Source organism: Marmota monax, unplaced genomic scaffold, assembly GCF_021218885.2.
Source record: "Marmota monax isolate L192 unplaced genomic scaffold, Marmota_monax_Labrador192_F-V1.1 WCK01_AAM20220418_F8-fsc00061, whole genome shotgun sequence".
NCBI lineage: Eukaryota > Metazoa > Chordata > Mammalia > Rodentia > Sciuridae > Marmota > Marmota monax.
Genome location: NW_026695230.1, coordinates 4,333,443 through 4,352,627, shown reverse-complemented (window position 1 = coordinate 4,352,627; position 19,185 = coordinate 4,333,443). Strand labels below are relative to the sequence as shown.

The 19,185-nt window shown below is 34.8% G+C and overlaps 1 non-coding gene across 1 annotated transcript; it reads right to left on the bottom strand.

Moving 5' to 3' along the window:
• Positions 1 to 11,053: 11,053 nt before the first annotated feature.
• Positions 11,054 to 11,126, bottom strand: Trnaa-ugc (transfer RNA alanine (anticodon UGC)). The gene has a single exon. It is a non-coding gene; the product is annotated as a tRNA-Ala (tRNA).
• Positions 11,127 to 19,185: the final 8,059 nt, after the last annotated feature.

Genomic DNA, 19,185 nt, shown 5'->3' with positions numbered 1-19,185 from the left:
AAAATATTTTATAATATCTTTCAATCCTATGGATAGATTGGGTGATTCTTTTTTATTTGTTCTTTTCAGTTATAAATGACAGTAGAATGTATTTCGACGTACCTTACATACATGGAGTATGACTTCCTATTCTTGTGGTTGTACATGATGTGGAGTTGCACTGGTCATGTATTCATATATGGATGTAGGAAAGTTACGTCTGATTCATCCTACTGTCTTGACTATTCCCATGCATCTTTCCCCCATCCCTCCACCCTCAGTCCAGTCAGGTGAACCTCTACTCTTCCCTTCTTTCTGCCTATTGTTTGTTAGGATCCACATATCAGAGAGAAAAGTCAGCCTTTGATTTTTTGGGGGATTCGCTTATTTTACTTACCATGATAGTCTCCAGTTCCATGATTGGGTGATTCTTATGCTCATTAGTATATGCTGACATATGTGCTGAATTCCCCAGGGGCAGGGGATAGCTCAGGAATGGATTTGTTGATATAGTTAGAATGACTGCACCTCTCTTCCCATGTAGCTTTTTATCCATGTGTTTCTTTCTAACATGGCAATTTCAGGGCAGTGTTTCAAGGGGGCAAAAGCAGAAACTGCAAAGCTATATTACCTAGGTTACAGTGTCAGTCAGCTTTCTGTCACTCTAACAATTATGGGAGATAATCAGATTATAGAGATAAAAGGTTTATTTTGGTTCACAGTTTTAGCAGTTCCTGTGTAAGATCAATTGTCCCTGTTGTTTGTGTCCTGTGATGATGAGGCAGCATGTCATGTCAGGAGTGCATGGTAGATCAGAAACGCTCACTTTATGGTCAGGAAGAAAAAAGGAGAAGAAAGGAGGAAGACACCAGGTTCCCAAAATCTACGTAGAGGTCATATTCTCAATAACCTAAAAACTCCCCACAAAGCCCCATCTTTTCAAGTTCCATCACCTCCTAATAGCATCAAGCTGGGGACCAAGCTTTTCACACAAGGAATTTTGGGGGATGCAGAAGATTCAAAATATAACAGTTACACTCTGCTGGTCTGAGAAGTGCTAAGTTCAGCTCTCACTCAAGGGTGGGGAGGTAAACATTACTCCTTGATGGTGGGAGCTGCAATATATTGTGGTGATGGTTTTCTATGTATCTCTCTGAAAGTGTGATACATTGAAAAATAGCATAGGAACTTCTGATTGGTATTCATTTTATTTATTTATTTGCTTGTTTGTTTGTTTTTTGCGCCGGAGATTGAACTCAGGGGCACTTGACCACTGAGCCACATCCCCAGCCCTATTTTGTATTTTACTTGAGACAGGGTCTCACTGAGTTGCTTAGCACCTCGCTGTTGCTGAAGCTGGCTTTGAACTCTCAATCCTCCTTTCTCAGCCTTCTGAGCTACTGGGATTTCAGGTGTGTGCCTCTGCTCCTGGCAGTATTCATTTTTTTTTATACATTATGAAATTTAGTGACCTGCTTAATCCTGGGAAAATCTTAAATCTGTTATTGCTGCATCTCCCTCAAGATTAATGACTGGATTTGACCTCTTCCTATATAAAGTCTTTTAAATTAACATATAGAAATAGAAGTCAGAGTGACTTTTGTACTTGATCACTGAAGGATCCAGATTCAAAATAGAATGAAAACAATGGGTAGAGTTTCTTATATATATATCTACATTTTCCACATTTAAATATTAACTACATAGATACGACATACCACATCCTCATAATCCTTTGTGAGTCTTTCATGCATGTTATTAAGGCTCATTTCTGGAAGCATTTGTCATATACAAAATTAAATATGATAAATTATTTGGGAAAATTTTGTCATTATTCAGAAAAAAAAAAGTTCCTTGGAAAGAATGAATCAAAACATGGGTGCTTACAGAGAAAAATGTTCTTCTTGTATGAGACTGGGAAATCAACTGTGATATGGTATATTGACAAAAATTATTTAAATACTTGAAAGAAATTATTTGAAGAATATCAACCTATTGTATTAATAAAATGTAGCTTTACTCCTTGTCTTTGTTTTTTTGTCCATTCAAAAATCTCTGCAGCATTGAGGCAATGAGAATGGTGGCAGTATTGATAGCCTGACCCATCATTCCTGAAACACCTTATTCCCTGCCTACTTGACCAATGATGGGGTTGCTCTATCTTATGTTGGGGCCCCTGTGACCTTAAAGAAGAATTAATGCAAGGGTCACTAACTCCACTTTTAGGAAGACCCTAAGACTAACCAGAAATAATAATAAAAAAAAATAGAGCAAATGTTCTTTTTAAATGCTGGTGCTGTAATAAAACTGCTGTTGCTACTTAAAAGGGCCTATTGTTTGATAAGGATAGTGTGATATTATAGGAACTTCTTTCAGTTTAGATCTAGTCTTAAAATGTATTTTTCTTTAGAACACTATATACATTCTCTGAAATAAAACACCCCAGGCTGTGGTGTAACAATTGCAATAGCTACTTAATAAGATCTGCACTGATGTGTGTGCCTAATTCATAACAGCACTACCGCTAACAAACCACACACTGTTGTAATAAGAAACTGCAGCGAGGCACAACTTTAACCTGTTTACTGTACCATGAGTGGTTTTGAGATTTTTTTTTTTTCAGAATTCCACAATCACATTTCAAGTTTTCTTGGGGCATCTCAAAATAAGCAATTTAAAAATTTTTTTTCTTAAGTAATTAATTTAATGAAAAGTAACTAGAAACATCCCAAATACCCGACTTGCCTCAAAGTACACAGTATGTACAAAAAACTAGAGGAGGTGAACAAAGGTACCTACAGAGAAGATCATGGGCAGCTGACTGATGTGCATAGAAAGACCTGTCTGAAAGCTATCCCCAGTGGCACAGATCCCTTGTTCATCTGGTAGAAAAGTTGGCAGAACTTGGAATCTGAACCTGCTGGGATTTACTGGATGCATATGGTATTTACAATATAGAAATTAAGCCACTTAATCATATTTAAAGAGAGAAACTGCTTGAGGTCTCCTCGGATTTGAGTCTGTTTAAATTGCACAAAATTCTATAAATATTATGTGAAAACCTAAGCCTAGGCATCAGGCTGTGAGGAAGACACATGAGGTGTTCCATTCTACTGTCCTTATTTTTAATCTTTTCTGGAAATTTTGAATAATTAACACGAAATCTATAAAAGAGAATAAAATCCTGGTATTTTCAGGTAAATGGACGCAGTTGGAGAAGACAATGCTAAGTGAAGTTAGCCAAAAAAAAAAAAAAAAAAACAAAGAAAAACAAATGGCAAATGTTTTCTCTGATATAAGGTGACCGAGTAATAGTGGGGTAGGGAGAGAGAGAGCATGGGAGGAATAGACAAACTCTAGATAGGGAGAGGGGTGAGAGGAAAAGGGAGGGGGCAGAAGGTTAGAAATGATGGTGGAATGTGATGGACATCATTATCCAAAGTACATGTATGAAGATATGTTCTTTATATACAACCAGAGATATGAAAAATTATGTTCTATATGTGTAATAAGAATTGTGATGTATTCCACTGTCATGTATTTAAAAAATAAAAGCAACTTAAAAAATGAAAGCACACACAAAAAAACAATGTTTTCTTGATTCACTTATAGTCAAAAACTCAAGAAGTACAAAACGAACAGTTAGCATACTGTCTAACATCCTAGGGCACGGTCATACAATTTTGTATCCTATTTCTGTATTAATGTATTAATTCCATAGGCTCTGCCAGGCATGGTTTAGGCTGAACATCTATGTGAAATTTTCTCTCATGCTTCCAAAGGCAGAAGATTAATTATAATGACTATTTACAAATAACTACTAATATTTTTATTTCATATTTTTATGTGATGCTGAGGATAGAACCCAGTGCCATATGTGTGCTAGGCAAGTACTCTACCACTGAGCCACAACCCCAGCCCAACTACTAATGTTTTAAAATGTTGTTTTAGATAATATTCATATTTATCTGGTGGAGAGTGCATCAGATCCAGAACAACATAAGAAATTTGGCAATACACATGGAACACTCCTTTAATATAGACCACGATGTAAGTCAACCAAAATGCGTTCACCCTGAATGTTTATCCTCATGATTTCACCTGGAATTTTGTAACACTTCTTTCCAAATTTCATCTGACACAATCCCAACTAGTATGTTTGCTAACAAAATGATACTCATATGTATCACACCGTGGTAGCCTTCTTTGGCTTTTAAGCTAAAGGCTTAGAATATAATCTTGTTGATAAGCATATTAAAAAACAATAAGCAATCCCATGGTCTTTCTTTGTGCCCCATCAGTCATTTATACATATATGTGTGTGATGTATATATATGCAAATGTATTATATATATATATATATATATATATATATATATATATATATATATATATATATATATATGAATTCAAATGTAATCACATGGTTCTCAACTTCACTTTTTTCTTAACAAACAAACATAAAAAACCTACTGGTTTGGGGTGTGCTATGAGCTAGACACAGATATTGTAAAGAGGAGTAATGTACATATTTCATGTCAATAGTAATATATTCTATTTTACTATAATTCTCAAATTCCCTATTATTTAAAAAATCTTAAAAATTATCAATGACCCTAAGCTGTTTTGTATGTAAATTATACTTATTAACAGTTATTATATTATAAATTTCAACTGAGATGTTTTACAAATACTATGAATAATACTCCATTTCATATGAACATGCATGATATATTCTGTGAAAAATAACTTTTTTAAAAAGCACATTGGAAAGAGTAGTGTCCCATTTTTGCAAACCCACTTAATGTCTGTCTGGCTTAAGATAGAGCAGCTAGATCTTATATTTTGCACTCAATCTTTTTTATTGTCACATATCAGGTTACCTCTGAAAGACTCTATTTCACACTTATGAGAAAATGGTGTTTTAATATAATGTGTGTGTGTGTGTGTGTGTGTGTGTGTGTGTGGTTTTTACCTTGTTCAGTCTCTGGACCACAGTTTTTAAGAATCACTACTATATTGTACAAAACACAGTTCACAGTTAATCACAATGTGGCAATAGCATCATTCCTAAACAGCTACTAGAGCATAGGAAGAAATCAGGAAGTATCTACCACTTACAGAGCTCACCTGATGGAAAGTATTGATGATCCTCAAGCAGAGAAAATACCTTGGGCAAGGTATGCACATGAGATATAGTGTAGTATATTAAAATAATGGGATAAAACTGAAAGAAACCAAGAAAAGCAATACATGAGCCTGTGGAGCAGATTTTGGATAACCTAAGAAATTATCTGCATGTCTTACTTTAAAAATATTTGGATTCTATTTACATGATATACAAAGATATTTTAAGTAGAAATGGCAAGCAGCATTAGCAATATTTTAAATTTCAGCAGCATGACATGAAGCAGACAATTAACCTCTTAGCGATCATCCATAAAACTGTAACAATGCTATCACTCTCTATAAGCAAACTTACTGAATTGTTTGGAGACTAAAACAAGTTAATGATTTTTTGCCTGCTTATCTCAGTGCTCCATAAGTAGTAATTGTTGTTATTGTTAGTGTTGCTATTATCAAATATATATTTTAGATGTCACTCGGATGCAGAGAAGAGAAGGAACTCAGGAAGAGAGGAATATGAAAGGCTGCCAAGAATTGGACAATACACCAGGTGAGAGATGATGAGGATCTGTCTGAACTAAAGCAATCACTATGAGGCTGAGAAGGACCACTTGGACCTCACAGACATTGAGGATACTGAAAAGACCGAATTTGATGACACCTTGGGTAGGAGAAGAAGAATTGTATCTTATTTTAAATCTTCTTACTTGGATTAATCAGTAAAATGGTGAAGTCATTTAACAGGATTGAGATAAAAACAAAACTTTTGTTTTGTCTTGTTCCTCTTTGCAAGAGGAGAGAGAAAGAAAAGCCAATTTGAATCATAAAATCGTGAAAGGCACTGAGGAATAAGACAGTGCCAGCACTCAAACAGATTACAATAAATTTGTTAGAGGACAGATAATCAATGTTTCACCTTCACTAAGGAAAAGAAGACATTAGACTACAAAAGTATGGTTGTGGGAATGAGGCGCTGAATGAAGGAATTTCCACTGAAGATGCCCCTCAAACTGGGTTCTTTGTGTTGGTAAAGGTCTCCTAGCTGGTGCCCAGCTTCTTGCTCTACTCATTACCTTCTAATAGCCTATCCTTCCCCAAGTTCTGTCCTTACCACCTTAACAGCTCTCCAAGCTGCTTCTTCCTCCTCATCTCCATTGATTCTGTCTTAGTTCAAGACTCAATTTCTACTACATATCCACATCTGGTCTCTCCGTCTTTTATTTTACTTCCCTTTAAAAGTGGAGAATGTGAGCCTTTTTGTTTACCCAAACCAGGATAGTTCTGAAAGTGGAAGGATGTGCTACTATTATTTTTTTTGAATGAAAGACCCAGACCATGAGAGTCCTAGACAAATCAGGATGCTTAGAATTACCTCCATGTAGCCACCACAGCAACATTTATACAATGCAAGTTCGCTCTTTATGTAGGTATCACCAATGGGCTTTTATAATCTGCAGGCTCAAGTTCAAACTCCTTTTCGTTGCATACATGTTCCTTTATGATCCAACCCATGCGCCTTCTTGGGGCCCATCTGTTATCACTGCTTCCCTTTGCTTCACACTGTTATCAATGATAGCTCTAAATTTGCCCTGCCACCATCTATTAATAGACCCCTCCACATCCAGTTCTTTCAACTTTTCCACTCCAGTTAACTTCACTGTCCTTCAGGAATATGATCGTTTCAACAGCCAACTATTCCAGGACGAGTTCTCTGCTTTGTTAGGCCTGCTTAGATCCTTTTGATTTTGCTACTATTGCATCCTGGGATCTTATCATAGTACTGAGCGTAATGTTCTACAATTTTCTTTCTTTCTGTGTCTTTTTAATCTGATAAAAGGTGAGTATTCTAAGGATAGGATATTTTTTATTTTGTAGTTCTTTATGAATTTAATGGAGTGTTTTGAATATTTTCCATATTTATAAATTTGTTGAAATAAGAACCAAGCTGAGCTTTGATGGATTATAAATCAGGTTGATGGAGAGACAGCAACACAGGAAAGAGGATGAGGAACAAGCAAAAAAATAAAAATAATTAAAAAAAAAAGCTAGCATCAGTTTTAAGCAGATACTTGTAGAAGCCACTTTCCAAAGGAATAAAATAAGAATAAAGGAAATATGGAAGGTGAATTTTATTAGATAAGATCAAAGTAGGTTACGATGTCCTTGAAAGTCAATCTGGATGGATAGTGGGGCTTGTATATGCAGAAGGATATCATCTTCAGCAGTTGAAATGGAAGGATGAACTGGGATGGGGAGACAAGTTGTAAGAATTGCAGTAAGAACTGATAGTTTTAAATCCAGAAATTGAAGTAAGTGAGCAGATACAAGGAACAGAACATGCTTTCCAGATTAGTAGAAACTATTAATATACTGCAAACAAGAATGATTCTGAATCCCAGTTCACATACATTAAGAAACCCATATTCTTTTTTCTTGAAACCACTCATCATAGCTTCTATTGTTAATAGTTGTACAAAGGTATGTTCAAAGGCAATTTCAAATGATAAAATAACAAACTGCCTGAAGAAAATGATGGTGAAAGAACCATGGATGTTTTCTAGCTAATGGTGAGGAAATCATGGTTAAGAGTTCAGAAGGAAAGAGCTAGGGAGAGGAATTGGTTCAGCAGAATAGAAATGGATTCTTCCATGACAGGATCGCCTAAGGTGAAGCAAGTGTTTAGTTCTATAGATTAAAATGTGGGCCAGAGGGGTAAATAAGCTTTTTTACTTCTAAGTAGTAAAACCTGACCCAAAGTCTAGAAATAATAGGGTGGCATGTTTGAATACAAAAGTGGATGGACTTTCCCACTATTAGAGGGAAAGAAAACCATTAAATAGTGAATAACTTATAGCACAAATTAAGCCAAAGGAAAAATATTTTAGAAGTATACCCCAATTTGGTCCTTCCAATCCTCTATAGAAGATATAATTGAGTTCTTTTAACATAAAAGAAATATGAAATTTAGAGACAAAAAAGAAAAATGGCTGTATCAAAAATAATCACTTTTTGCTTGGTGTGGTGGCTACAGCCTGTAATCCCAGAGGCATGGGATGCTGAGGCAGGAAGATTGTAAGTTCAAAGCCAGCTTCACCAAAAGTGAGGCACAAAGCAGCTCAGTGAAACCCTGTCTCTAAATAAAATACAAAATAGGGCTGGGGATGTGGCTCAGAGTTCAAGTGCCCCTGAGTTCAATCTCTCATACCCTCCCCACAAATAATCACTTTCTGGAATATTTTTGACTAGAGACTAGAAAATAATTCACATTGTAGAAAATACTTTATTCTCAGAGGGTAGTTGTAACCAATTACTTTTAAAGTCTGTCTGTCTGATTCTTGGATGAAGGTTTGTAAAGTGTTTTAAGAATGATCTTTGGAGAGGGGAAACTGAAAATCGAAAAGTTCATAATAAAAGCTGCCTGGTGGCAAAGAATTAAGGAATACTTAAGCCTGAGGTAGAATGTAACTACCACCTCTTATGTAGACTGCTTATCATGACCTTTTTCCAAAGAGTACAATACGGAGAGAGGAGGAGGAGAGGAATAAGTTTACAGAGGAGTAAACACAAACTTTGTCTCTGCCAGATGATCTTGATCATCATCAGCAGCAATAAGTCATGTTGATCACAGTTCACTGATTCCAATCTAATCATGAGAAACCACCGAATGAATTCCAACAGAAGGAAATTCTACAAAACAGCTGTTTAGTACACCTCAAAATTTTCCATATCATCAAAACCAAGGAAAGTTTACAAAACTGTCACAGCCAGGAGAAATCTAAAGAAACAGGAGACGTGACAATTAAATAAAATGTAGTTTCCTGGATGGAATCCTGAAATAGACAAACCAAAGAAGGACCACTGGATATATAATATGTATATACCTTCATTAACAATAAAATATTAATATTGGTTCATTAATTGAAACAAATGCACCATCCAGATATAAGATACTAATAAGTAAAACTCATGGTGTAGTTTATGTTACTCTTTGTACTGTCTTTGTTAGGTTTCTATAAATCTAAAGCTGTCCTGAAGAATAAAGTTTATTTTTTAAAAAGCAGTACGTTGAGCAAAAGAAACCAGACATATGAACACACATGTCATGTGATACTATTTATAAGAAATTCTTGAGCAAATAAAGTTAATCTTTGGCAACTGAAATATGAATAGTGGGCTTTGGGTGGGAGGTAGAGATTGACAGGAAAGAGGCATGAAGGGAATTTCTGAGTGATAAAATATTTTGCAAGTTGACTGTATGATATGTAAGTGTAATGAGGAGCCTGGCTCCATTTTTGATATTTGACTATTGTCTTTTTAAATCTTAACCCCACAGAAGCTTTGCCCCCTATCTGGGCAAAATGATTAAAAAAAAAGGTGATTTCTCCAAAGAGGAGGCAGCAAATCCTAACCACACAAGATTCTGTTCCCATGTGGAATCACAAAAAAACAAACAAACAAACAAACAAAAATCCTCAGCCTCTCTCTCAAACCATTTCATACTTGTTTCCAGAGAACTAAAGTAACGTAGGTAAATAATAGACTATTTCATATCCTCTTGATGTCTATGTCAATATCCAAACCAAATTTTGAGTGAGGGTTCATCTGACTCTGTAGGTGACCATAGTAAACTTGTCAAAATGTATTAAACTCAATGACTTTTTTTTAAAAAAAAATTTAGTTGTAGATGGACCAAATACCTTCATTTTATTCACTTATTTTTATGTGGTGCTGAGGATCAAACTCAGTACCTTACACATGCTAGGCAAGTGCTCTACCACTGAACTATAATCACAGCCCCCTCAATTACTTTTTAATAGCATATAAGTTATGCATTAATTGTTTTTTAAACAAGTAGAGAGGGAAAATAAATTTAAATAAATATTTTTTGAAGTTTATTTTCTCTAAAAACATTTTACTTACCTTTGCAGAGACTGCCCAATTATTTTATATTAGACTATATTATGCAAATTAATCACAGACTGTATGTGATTAAAGAAAGCACTCATCACCAGAGGCAAAGACAAAATAGCAAATAACAAAGTTGGTCATTGTCTTTAGAATCTGAAGGAAGAGAAACAGTACACGTTACTGGAATCAAACCTGGACTCTGAACCAAAGGGAGACAAGCAACCTGGATTTTAGTCTGAACCTTGCTCTGGGCTTTCTGTGTGACCAGGCACAAGCCATTTACCCATTTACCCAGCTGTTCTGCATCCATATAATCACAATCCAATGACAATCATTTTTCTTCTTGTTTCTTAGGACTAGATCTAAAAAAGATGTGCAGTTTGTCATTTTTTTTATTGCTCCATATTTCTTAACATATGGTCAACTTTTTGAAAAAATCTATATAAAAGAATTCCTGTTACTTTGCCTTCTGCTCCCAGTTCTCTTATATGGGTTGCCCTGAATGGTGCTGTTTATTTCTTCATGTGAACTTAAGTTATTGTCTGCAATCTTTTTATTTCAGTTTGATGACCCACTTTAGTATCTCTTATTGGGGAGATATGATAACAATTATTATTCTCAATTTTTATTTATGTGGGAATGACTTGATTTCTCTTTAATATTTTAAAAATCTTTTTTTCTGGATATGGAATTCTTGGTTTATAGTGTGCCACTTTTAGTACTTTATATGTGTTATCCCACTACCTTCTGTTGATAAAAAGTCAACAGTCTTATTGAGATTCCTTTATATCTGATGGGTTGTTTTTGTCTTGTTGTTTTTCCCTTTTGTCTTTGTTTTCCAATAATTGGACTCTGATGACTTTAGGTAGACCTTCTTTGACTTTATTTTATTTAGAGTTTGTTGGTCTCCTTCATTGTTTGAACTAAGAATTCTCATTTAAATTTGGAAGTTTTCAGCCATTTTTTGCCATTTATTATTTCTTTCTATAACACTTTTATACATATATTAGTGTGCTTATTTATTTTCCACTATTTTTTTTGGTGGTGCTGGGGATTGAACCCAGGGCCTTGTGCATGCAAGGCAAGCACTCTACCAACTGAGCTATATCCCCAGCCCCTATTTTCCACTAATCTTAAGGATTGTGCTCATCTTCACTCATTTTTTTAAAAATCTGTTATTCGAAATGAATAATCTCAAGTGACCTGTCTTTAAATTTACTAATTGTTCTGGTGAGTCTAATCCTGTAGTGAAATTTTGAACATTTCCAGTGAAATTTTTACTTCAGTTATTTTTTTTATAAACTACAATATTGCTATTCGTTGCTTTTCCATATTATTAAACCTTTCTCCATTTAGCAAGACATTATTCTCAGACCTTCCATTAGTTCTTGAAACATGTTGAATGTTTTCTTTGGACATATTTATAATTGCAAATTTGAAAGGTTTTGTTCTTATTGTTCCACATTTGTGCATTGTTACCAACTTTTTCTATTAACATTTTGAAGAATATTATATGGAAACGCTGGAAATTAGATATCTTCTTTTTTTAAAAAATGTTCTAATTAGTTATACATAACAGTTGGATGCATTTTGACATCATATATAAATGGAGTATAACTTCTCATTCTTCTGGTTGTGCATGATGTAGAATCACAATGGTTGTACAGTCATATATGCATATAGGGTAATAATGCTTGATTCATTCTACTATCTTTCCTACCTCCATACCTCATCCTCTCTCTTCTCTCCCCTCTGCCAAATCCAAAGTACCTTTATTTTTCCCTGACTTCCCACCACCTCATTGCGAATTAGCCTCTGCATGTCAAAGAAAACATTCAACCTTTGTTTTTTTGGTATTCTCCAGCTCCATCCATTTACCTGCAAATGCCATAATTTCATTCTTTTTTAAGGCTGAGTAATATTCCATTGTGTATATATGCCATATTTTCTTTATCCATTCATCTGTTGAAGGGAACCTAGGTTGGTTATCCTTTTTTACTCATGGTGTTTTTCTAATTTTTTTTTCATCATTGTTGCTTCTTTAGCAACTTTCCTAAACAATTTGCCCTTTTCTATTCTTTGCTCCATGAAACCATTGAAGTCCCTGCTCATTTAACCTAGAAGTCAGCTAATACTTAGACAGATATTCTTAAATAGCTGAGTCACTTTTATTATTAAAGTGGTGTGTGTGTGTGTGTGTGTGTGTGTGTATGTGTACATACCTTCAATTTTCTAGCAGTTTATGACTTTGCCTTCACCCTCATTTCCAACTTGTAAAGAGACTCAATGTGAGTTAGAGGTTAGTGACCAGGGTCTTCTCAGGTGTTTTCTAGACATACCCACAGCTGGGAACATGTTCTGAGCTTGTAAATCCCTAGGAAAAATGTGGAATTTTTCAAATCTTCTAAAAAAATTTCATTTTCCAAATTTTTTTTTAACTTTTTGGTCTGTCTCTTATTTCCCTAAATTAGCATTGTCATCTCAGGAGCTGTGATATTAAATAATAAACTGTGATTATTTTCAACAAAAGCATTAAGGATCTGGCATTCGTGTCTGAATGGTCTCTGAATTAGGTGAAATAAAGACAAGCATGGTGGATGAGGCTTTCGATGGAGCTGCAAGAGAAATTAAATAATGAAAATTTTCTGAAGACAAAGGTGTTTAGGAACCCATTCTTTCCATTTTGGGAACACCATCTTGGTAAGCAGTGCAGGGGTAAATGATGGATGTCCAAGTCTCTTGTGCTCCTTGATTCTCCCACCCTTGACTTGTGAAAAATGAGCTCCTGATCCATGCCGATACCTTCCTGAGTCACTAACAAAACACATTCAAATCCACTCTTTTCCACCAGTGACTGCTAGACTGCCAGTTTTCACTTTTACTATGGTTGAAAGGCTATGTGTTTTCAAGGGTACCACAGAGTTGGGAATTGGGAAATGGGAGTATGGCAATCAAGAATTATAAGTGTGCCCCAAATGTTGCAATGGAACATACTTGCACTAAAATATTTCCCATTGTTTACTTGCAGTTTATATTTAACTGTGCATTTAGGTTTTATTTGTTTGATTATTCTAAAACTGACAGCCCTTATTAACATGCAGTACACTCAGCTTAATCCAGGTTCTTGTAGTCTTTGTCTTAGAATACATGCTCCCAGCCTTTCACCCAACTCAGCATCCCCACACCAAACTGCACAGAATAACGTATTGCTCTCTGCAGACAAAGGACCATGTTAATATATAGCATCCTTCCAAACAATGTAGCTTCAAGCTATCTTTACCACTTTAAATACTCCTTCAAAACACACAATCACATTTCTTCTCCCAGCAGTCTGTTCTTCATCTCTATTTTAGCCTTTGTATAATGTTCTTTTTGCTTAAGCTTTCCTTCTGCATTCTCCCATCTTCTGACTAGTATACCCAAAATCAAATACAGTCTCACTGTGTAGGTTTCCAATTTTCCAGACAGAGTTAGTGAGTCACACCTTTATGGAATTATGTTTTCATGTAACCATTTATCTATTCCTGTTGCAGTATATATACTACATTGAATTTCAGTGAAATCCCAGAATAAGAAGAAACTGGATATCACCTGGTTAGTAGTTAGCTCTTCCACCTGCTTACTATTCTTATTAATGGAGCAGGAGGTAAGCTACAATTGCACCATGGCATGGAGAAAGGGACAGGATTTTTGGAAGACGTCATGCAAGCAACCCCATCTTGGGAAGCAGTGCAGAGATAAATTCTGGATGGCCAAGTCTCTTGTACTCCTTGAGTCTACCCACCCTTGACTTGTGAATTAAATGATCTTCTCACCCAAGCTAACTATTAGCCTCCTTAGCCACTGACAGTACACAATATCATAACTGTCTCCATCTTTATTCAATTGGGACCAGATGAATACCACTTGCTGACATCAAACTGCCGGTGTGACAGAATCCTGGAATATAAAGAAGGTTAGCTCTGTGAAGACATATTCAGGAAACTTACAACAATGAACCTTATTTTTATAATATTTAATTTGGGGGGTAATCCACTATCAAGGCAGGGTACTCTGATATTTTTCCCCAAATATTTGCTTTATTGAGAAATGAGTTCCGTAAATACAGTAACCATGATTAATTCATGTCTGTAATGACAAAGCACAGTGCAGTGTCAGACTTAATAACTCATAAGAGGATACAGGCACTGTGGAATAAATAAATGAAGTGCAGTTTATCACTGCTCTATTAAAAGTGGAAAAATATTTAAAGCTAGTTTTAGTATAAATATACAAGTTCATCCAGCTTTAACAAACATGCCATTTTTATTGCTGGTGATTTTCAGCATCATTTCCCTCTCCAATGAAAAGATATTTCTAACCTCCATTATGCTAATTAATAAACCTTTTCATGTGGACCTTGATAATACTATTGTTGTGTACTAAAAACATCACAAATGGGAATATAGATTCATGATTAGGACACTGCAGATACTAATTGTACACATTTTCAGTGGGTTTTTAAAAATCTTAACTATGAATACTAAGATTTACATTGATATTAACTTGTATATACACGTTGTTTGTCCTGAAATATTTTTAAAAATTTCAAACACAAATTCTACATATGTAAATAATGCCAAAGGAACTTGTGTTTCTTGTTTTCACTATGCAGAAGTGAACCATAATTTTAATGTAATTATACATCCAGATTTTTTGCAATATACTTGATTTTGAGGATTTAAATAAATTTTCATTTATTCATTAATAGTTATATCTCTTCTAAATGTTATTTCATTCCATGAATCAATGTCATAGTAAACATTATTTGATTTGCATATATCTTAAAGACTTTTTTATTAGTATATTCACTTAAAAAATCCTGTTAAATCATGTTGAAAGTTTTGTTTGACTATGGTAACCCACAAACAGGGTTTAGCCCTTCATTTTGCCCAAAACACCTATTTGAATGCTTTGATCTTCCCTTTGTTTTATTCTCTCTCTCTCTCTTTTTTTTTTTAACGTATTGCCCTAGTTCATCTTCTAGTTGTTACATTAAAATGCAAGAATAATCGGAAACACAGAGAGACAGAGTTATTCAGTTGCATTGAATTGTTCTCTAGAAAAATGTTGTGTATTACGACATAGATTATAACCAGGACAGAGTTCTTTCCCATTAATATAAATATAATGAGAGTGACAAATGGGTTCAAATAAAACTTGTTAAAACCACACTGCTAAGTTTTCTTACCTTTTCTTAGATACTCTAAGTACCCCTATTTCATGATATGATTATCTTTTTTCATAAAAAAGATGATTGTTTAAAGACTCTATCCCCAAAAATGTTATATATGTATACTTCCATTTTTCCAATTTAGTAGAGATTTTCCTTTCATCACAATGTTCAGTGAGTACTAATTCTTTTTGATATTGAGTTCAGGAAAATTTTGAGTGGCTAAAAATGATGCAACATCCAGCAGAGTCAGGTGATATTGGTTCTAGTCTCAGTCCTGTATTAGTTTCCTATTGTTGCTATAACAACATAAATTGAAGGGCTTAAGACTACATAAATTTCAAGTCTGAGACAGGTCTTACTGGACTTGAAGTAATTTGCCAGTAGTGTTGTGTCTGTTCTGGAGATTCTAGGAAGGATCCAATTACTGGCCTTTTTCAGCTTTTAGAGTCTGCTTTATTTCTTGTGAGGAAACCCCCTTCCTTCATCCTCAGAGTCACTACTTTTGTGTCTCCATGGCCATGATTTCATTCACATAACTTCTGACCCTGACCTCCACTGGAAAGTGTTCTTTTATCCCCATATTTTTTTATTGGTGCATTATAGTAGTACATAATAGTGGAATTCATTGTTACATATTTGTACATACACACAACATAACAATATAGTGTGGCCAATATTATTCCCCAGTTATTTTCCCTTTCCCTCCTCTCCTCCCTCTCCCTGGACCCTAGCCTCTATTCTACAGATTTAAAGACTAATGTGACTAATCACACTAGTGATTAGTGCCACACAGATCATACAGGATTACCTCTGCATCTCCAGGTCCTTAACCTTAATCACACTGCCAGTCCCTGTTTCCATCTAAAGGAACATATTCATAGAGTTCAGCAATTATATGTGGACATCTTTTCCTAAGACGAGCTTCATCATTACCAGTTTGTGATCTTAGTAAATCATTTAACTGTTCTCTTAGTTTTCCTTTTCAGCATCATGGTGATAATCACTCTGCCAATTAGGGTGGCTTTTATCCATTATATTTTCATTGTTTGTTTTCCTATGGATTGTTATATGTTCTAAATAAGATACTGATTGTGAAGTTATTTATATATTAGAAATCAAGATATATTAATCCCAGATCTGTATAGCAATTTGCTTATCCATTAATTCACATACTCAGCAATAATTATTGAGCTCTTACTATGTGCCTGTTACTATTCCATGTTTTACAGACAGAAGGAAAAGCAAATAGAAAAGGTGAGTCATGGTGATTAAATGAAAAGATAGGTCACATAACTGAAAGAGTATTGAGGGGCTATTCCAGTGAGGGTGAACAAGGCCTACCTCTCTCAGGAGGTAAGCTGAAAGCTGAATGGCAAGGAGATCAGAAATAAATTTAAATCAACTATGCTAGACAGTAGGCAGAGCACTGTAGGAAGAAAGGACTTAACTGGGAAGGCCATGTAACTGAACATAACAAGCAAGAAAGGAGATGAAAGAGGTGAGGCTGAAGATGCAGATAAGTGATCAAGTCATTGACATTGAATAGTGACAGACCGTGAGAACTAGAGGTGTTCATGAAGAAGAAGTCCATCCTTTTCCCTTTTTATATTTCATTGATCTTAAAAGGTAGCTGACAAAATCACTTGCCTGGAGAGAAATGTACTGAAGTCAGCAGAATTTTTTAAATGAATCAATATGGTAAAGTAATAATACCAAATGATTCTTTGGGAATTGGCGGGGGAGAAACAAGTGAACAATAAAACCAGTACATCATGTTTTCAGGAAAACACACACACACACACACACACATCAAGAGGGTACTGGAAATCCTTGGTCCTTGTCAGCTCTGATCTGCAGATGGAAGGTCTGTCTGTATCTGCATATGCCCTTAGTTGACCATTATTCTTGAGCAGAGTGTTCAGCTGGGCTTTATGTTCTAGTTGGGTAATTTCCCAAAGGCATTGTTTCTGTATCCTTGGCATTAATTTTTATTAAAGAAAATAAAAATTTTGTTCATTAGTAGATAATCAGCCTTTCCTATTTTGCTTTACTATTATTTTTCTCATGGCCTTTGGTTTCTGAAATTTTACGATGATGTACCTAAATTGCATACTTTTATCTTCTTAAATATTGAGCATGGTTCTCAAAGTATGTGTAATTATCTTTTTTTAAATCTCTCAAATACTATTTCTTCAAGTATTGCCTCTTGTACATTTTCTGCTTCCAGAACTGCTGTAGGTATTTGTTGGCCTTTTTAATTTTGTCCAGATCCCTTAAACTTACTAATAAATATGACCAAATGCTTTCACGCATTAAATCATTTAAGAATCCAAGTACCCTTGAGAAGTTTATATTTATTATTTCCTTAATTTTATAGATGATAAAAACTGTGTCTGATCTCCTAATTAATCCTTAGAATAAGTTTTAATTTCAAAGGCTGAATTATGTTTTCCTTTATCACCAATTTCTTCTTATGAATTAAAACCATAAATAAGGTGAGAGTCACCTTTCTCCCATGGACACTGTATTATATTTAACTGATGCATTTTAGGAAAATCTATATTGGGTTGTTTTTGTGTAGTTTTCAATTTAAATAAATCATATTTCCTATAATTTTATACTTCTATCCAACTCATACAATTTCACCCATCTATCTTCTATTCATTATTATATGTTTGAGGTCAATTAATATTTTTTCATATACAACTCCAGCTTGTTACATACAAAGTATTTATAATAGTATATCATATACATATAGTATAGTATGTTTATGTCAGTCAGGGTAGGTTTGATTATGCTGCGATAACAAATGTTGATGTGACTTTTCTTGGTTATTTGAATAAGTTTGACTTTTCTCATGATGCTTTCCCATCATTTACTAATTTGATGAGAGTATTACCTTGTAAATAAAAAAAATAAACTGCATATGAAAAAGAATCAAATGTCCAAATCTACATTTCCCAGAAAAACTTAAATTGTGATTATAAATTCAGGTCATCATTTCCCTCATCCTCATCTTATCTTCCTGAACTATATGGTTAGGAATTGTTTTTATCTATAGAAAAGACACAACAGATAGTGGCAGAATACACAAAGCAGAAGGGAATTTAATTTCTTTAATTCAGTGACTCATAAGCAGGAGCCATTTTGCCCCCAGGGACATTTGGTAATGCCTATAGTCATTTTTGGTTGTCCCAACTGGGGAGGGAAATGCTACCAGATCTAGTTGGTTAGAGGGCAGAAATAATGCTAACCGTGCCTCAGTGCAAGGCAATACCACGTGCAGCCAAGAATAAACCAGTGCCAAACTGCAAAGACCCCAAGACTGAGAAAATAATCAAATTCAATTGGAATCTGACTGCACATTGTAATACATTTTTGCTACATGTATTTTATCATAGTTAATTAAAAAAGGGCTTAGCACAAAATTTAAAAACACAAGATTAAAGAAATTTATCCAAAGTTGAACAGTGGCAAAAAAATGATGATAATAATGATAATCAACAAATAACACAGTTTTTGTGAAAAAGAAAACTCAAGTGCTTATACAAAAATCTAGCTACTGTTTAACTTAGAGTCAGAAATGTCTCAGGTGACACTATTACTCATTCCCAAGAACAGCTTGCTTATCTTCCCTGAGCAAAGGCACATGGCAATTCTCACACTGTGCAGATGCAAGTATTCTCTGTTGTTAATCTGTCAATTAGCCTGTTGCATAGGCCCTTGAGGTCCAACCAGGTGGTCAGTTGTCCTGCTTAAGTTTATAAAAGGGAAGATTGCTTTCTTTACATAGATAATGAGGACTTAAAACAGGGTGCAAATTTTTAAAGTCCCTGCCAGATGTTGTTTAATAATATCATCACTCAGTCTTTGAGAAGACTGAATATTCTATCTGCAGTCTGCCAGGTCATCAGCCCTAAAAGTTTATAGTTTCATTAATTTTCTTTATGTGGATG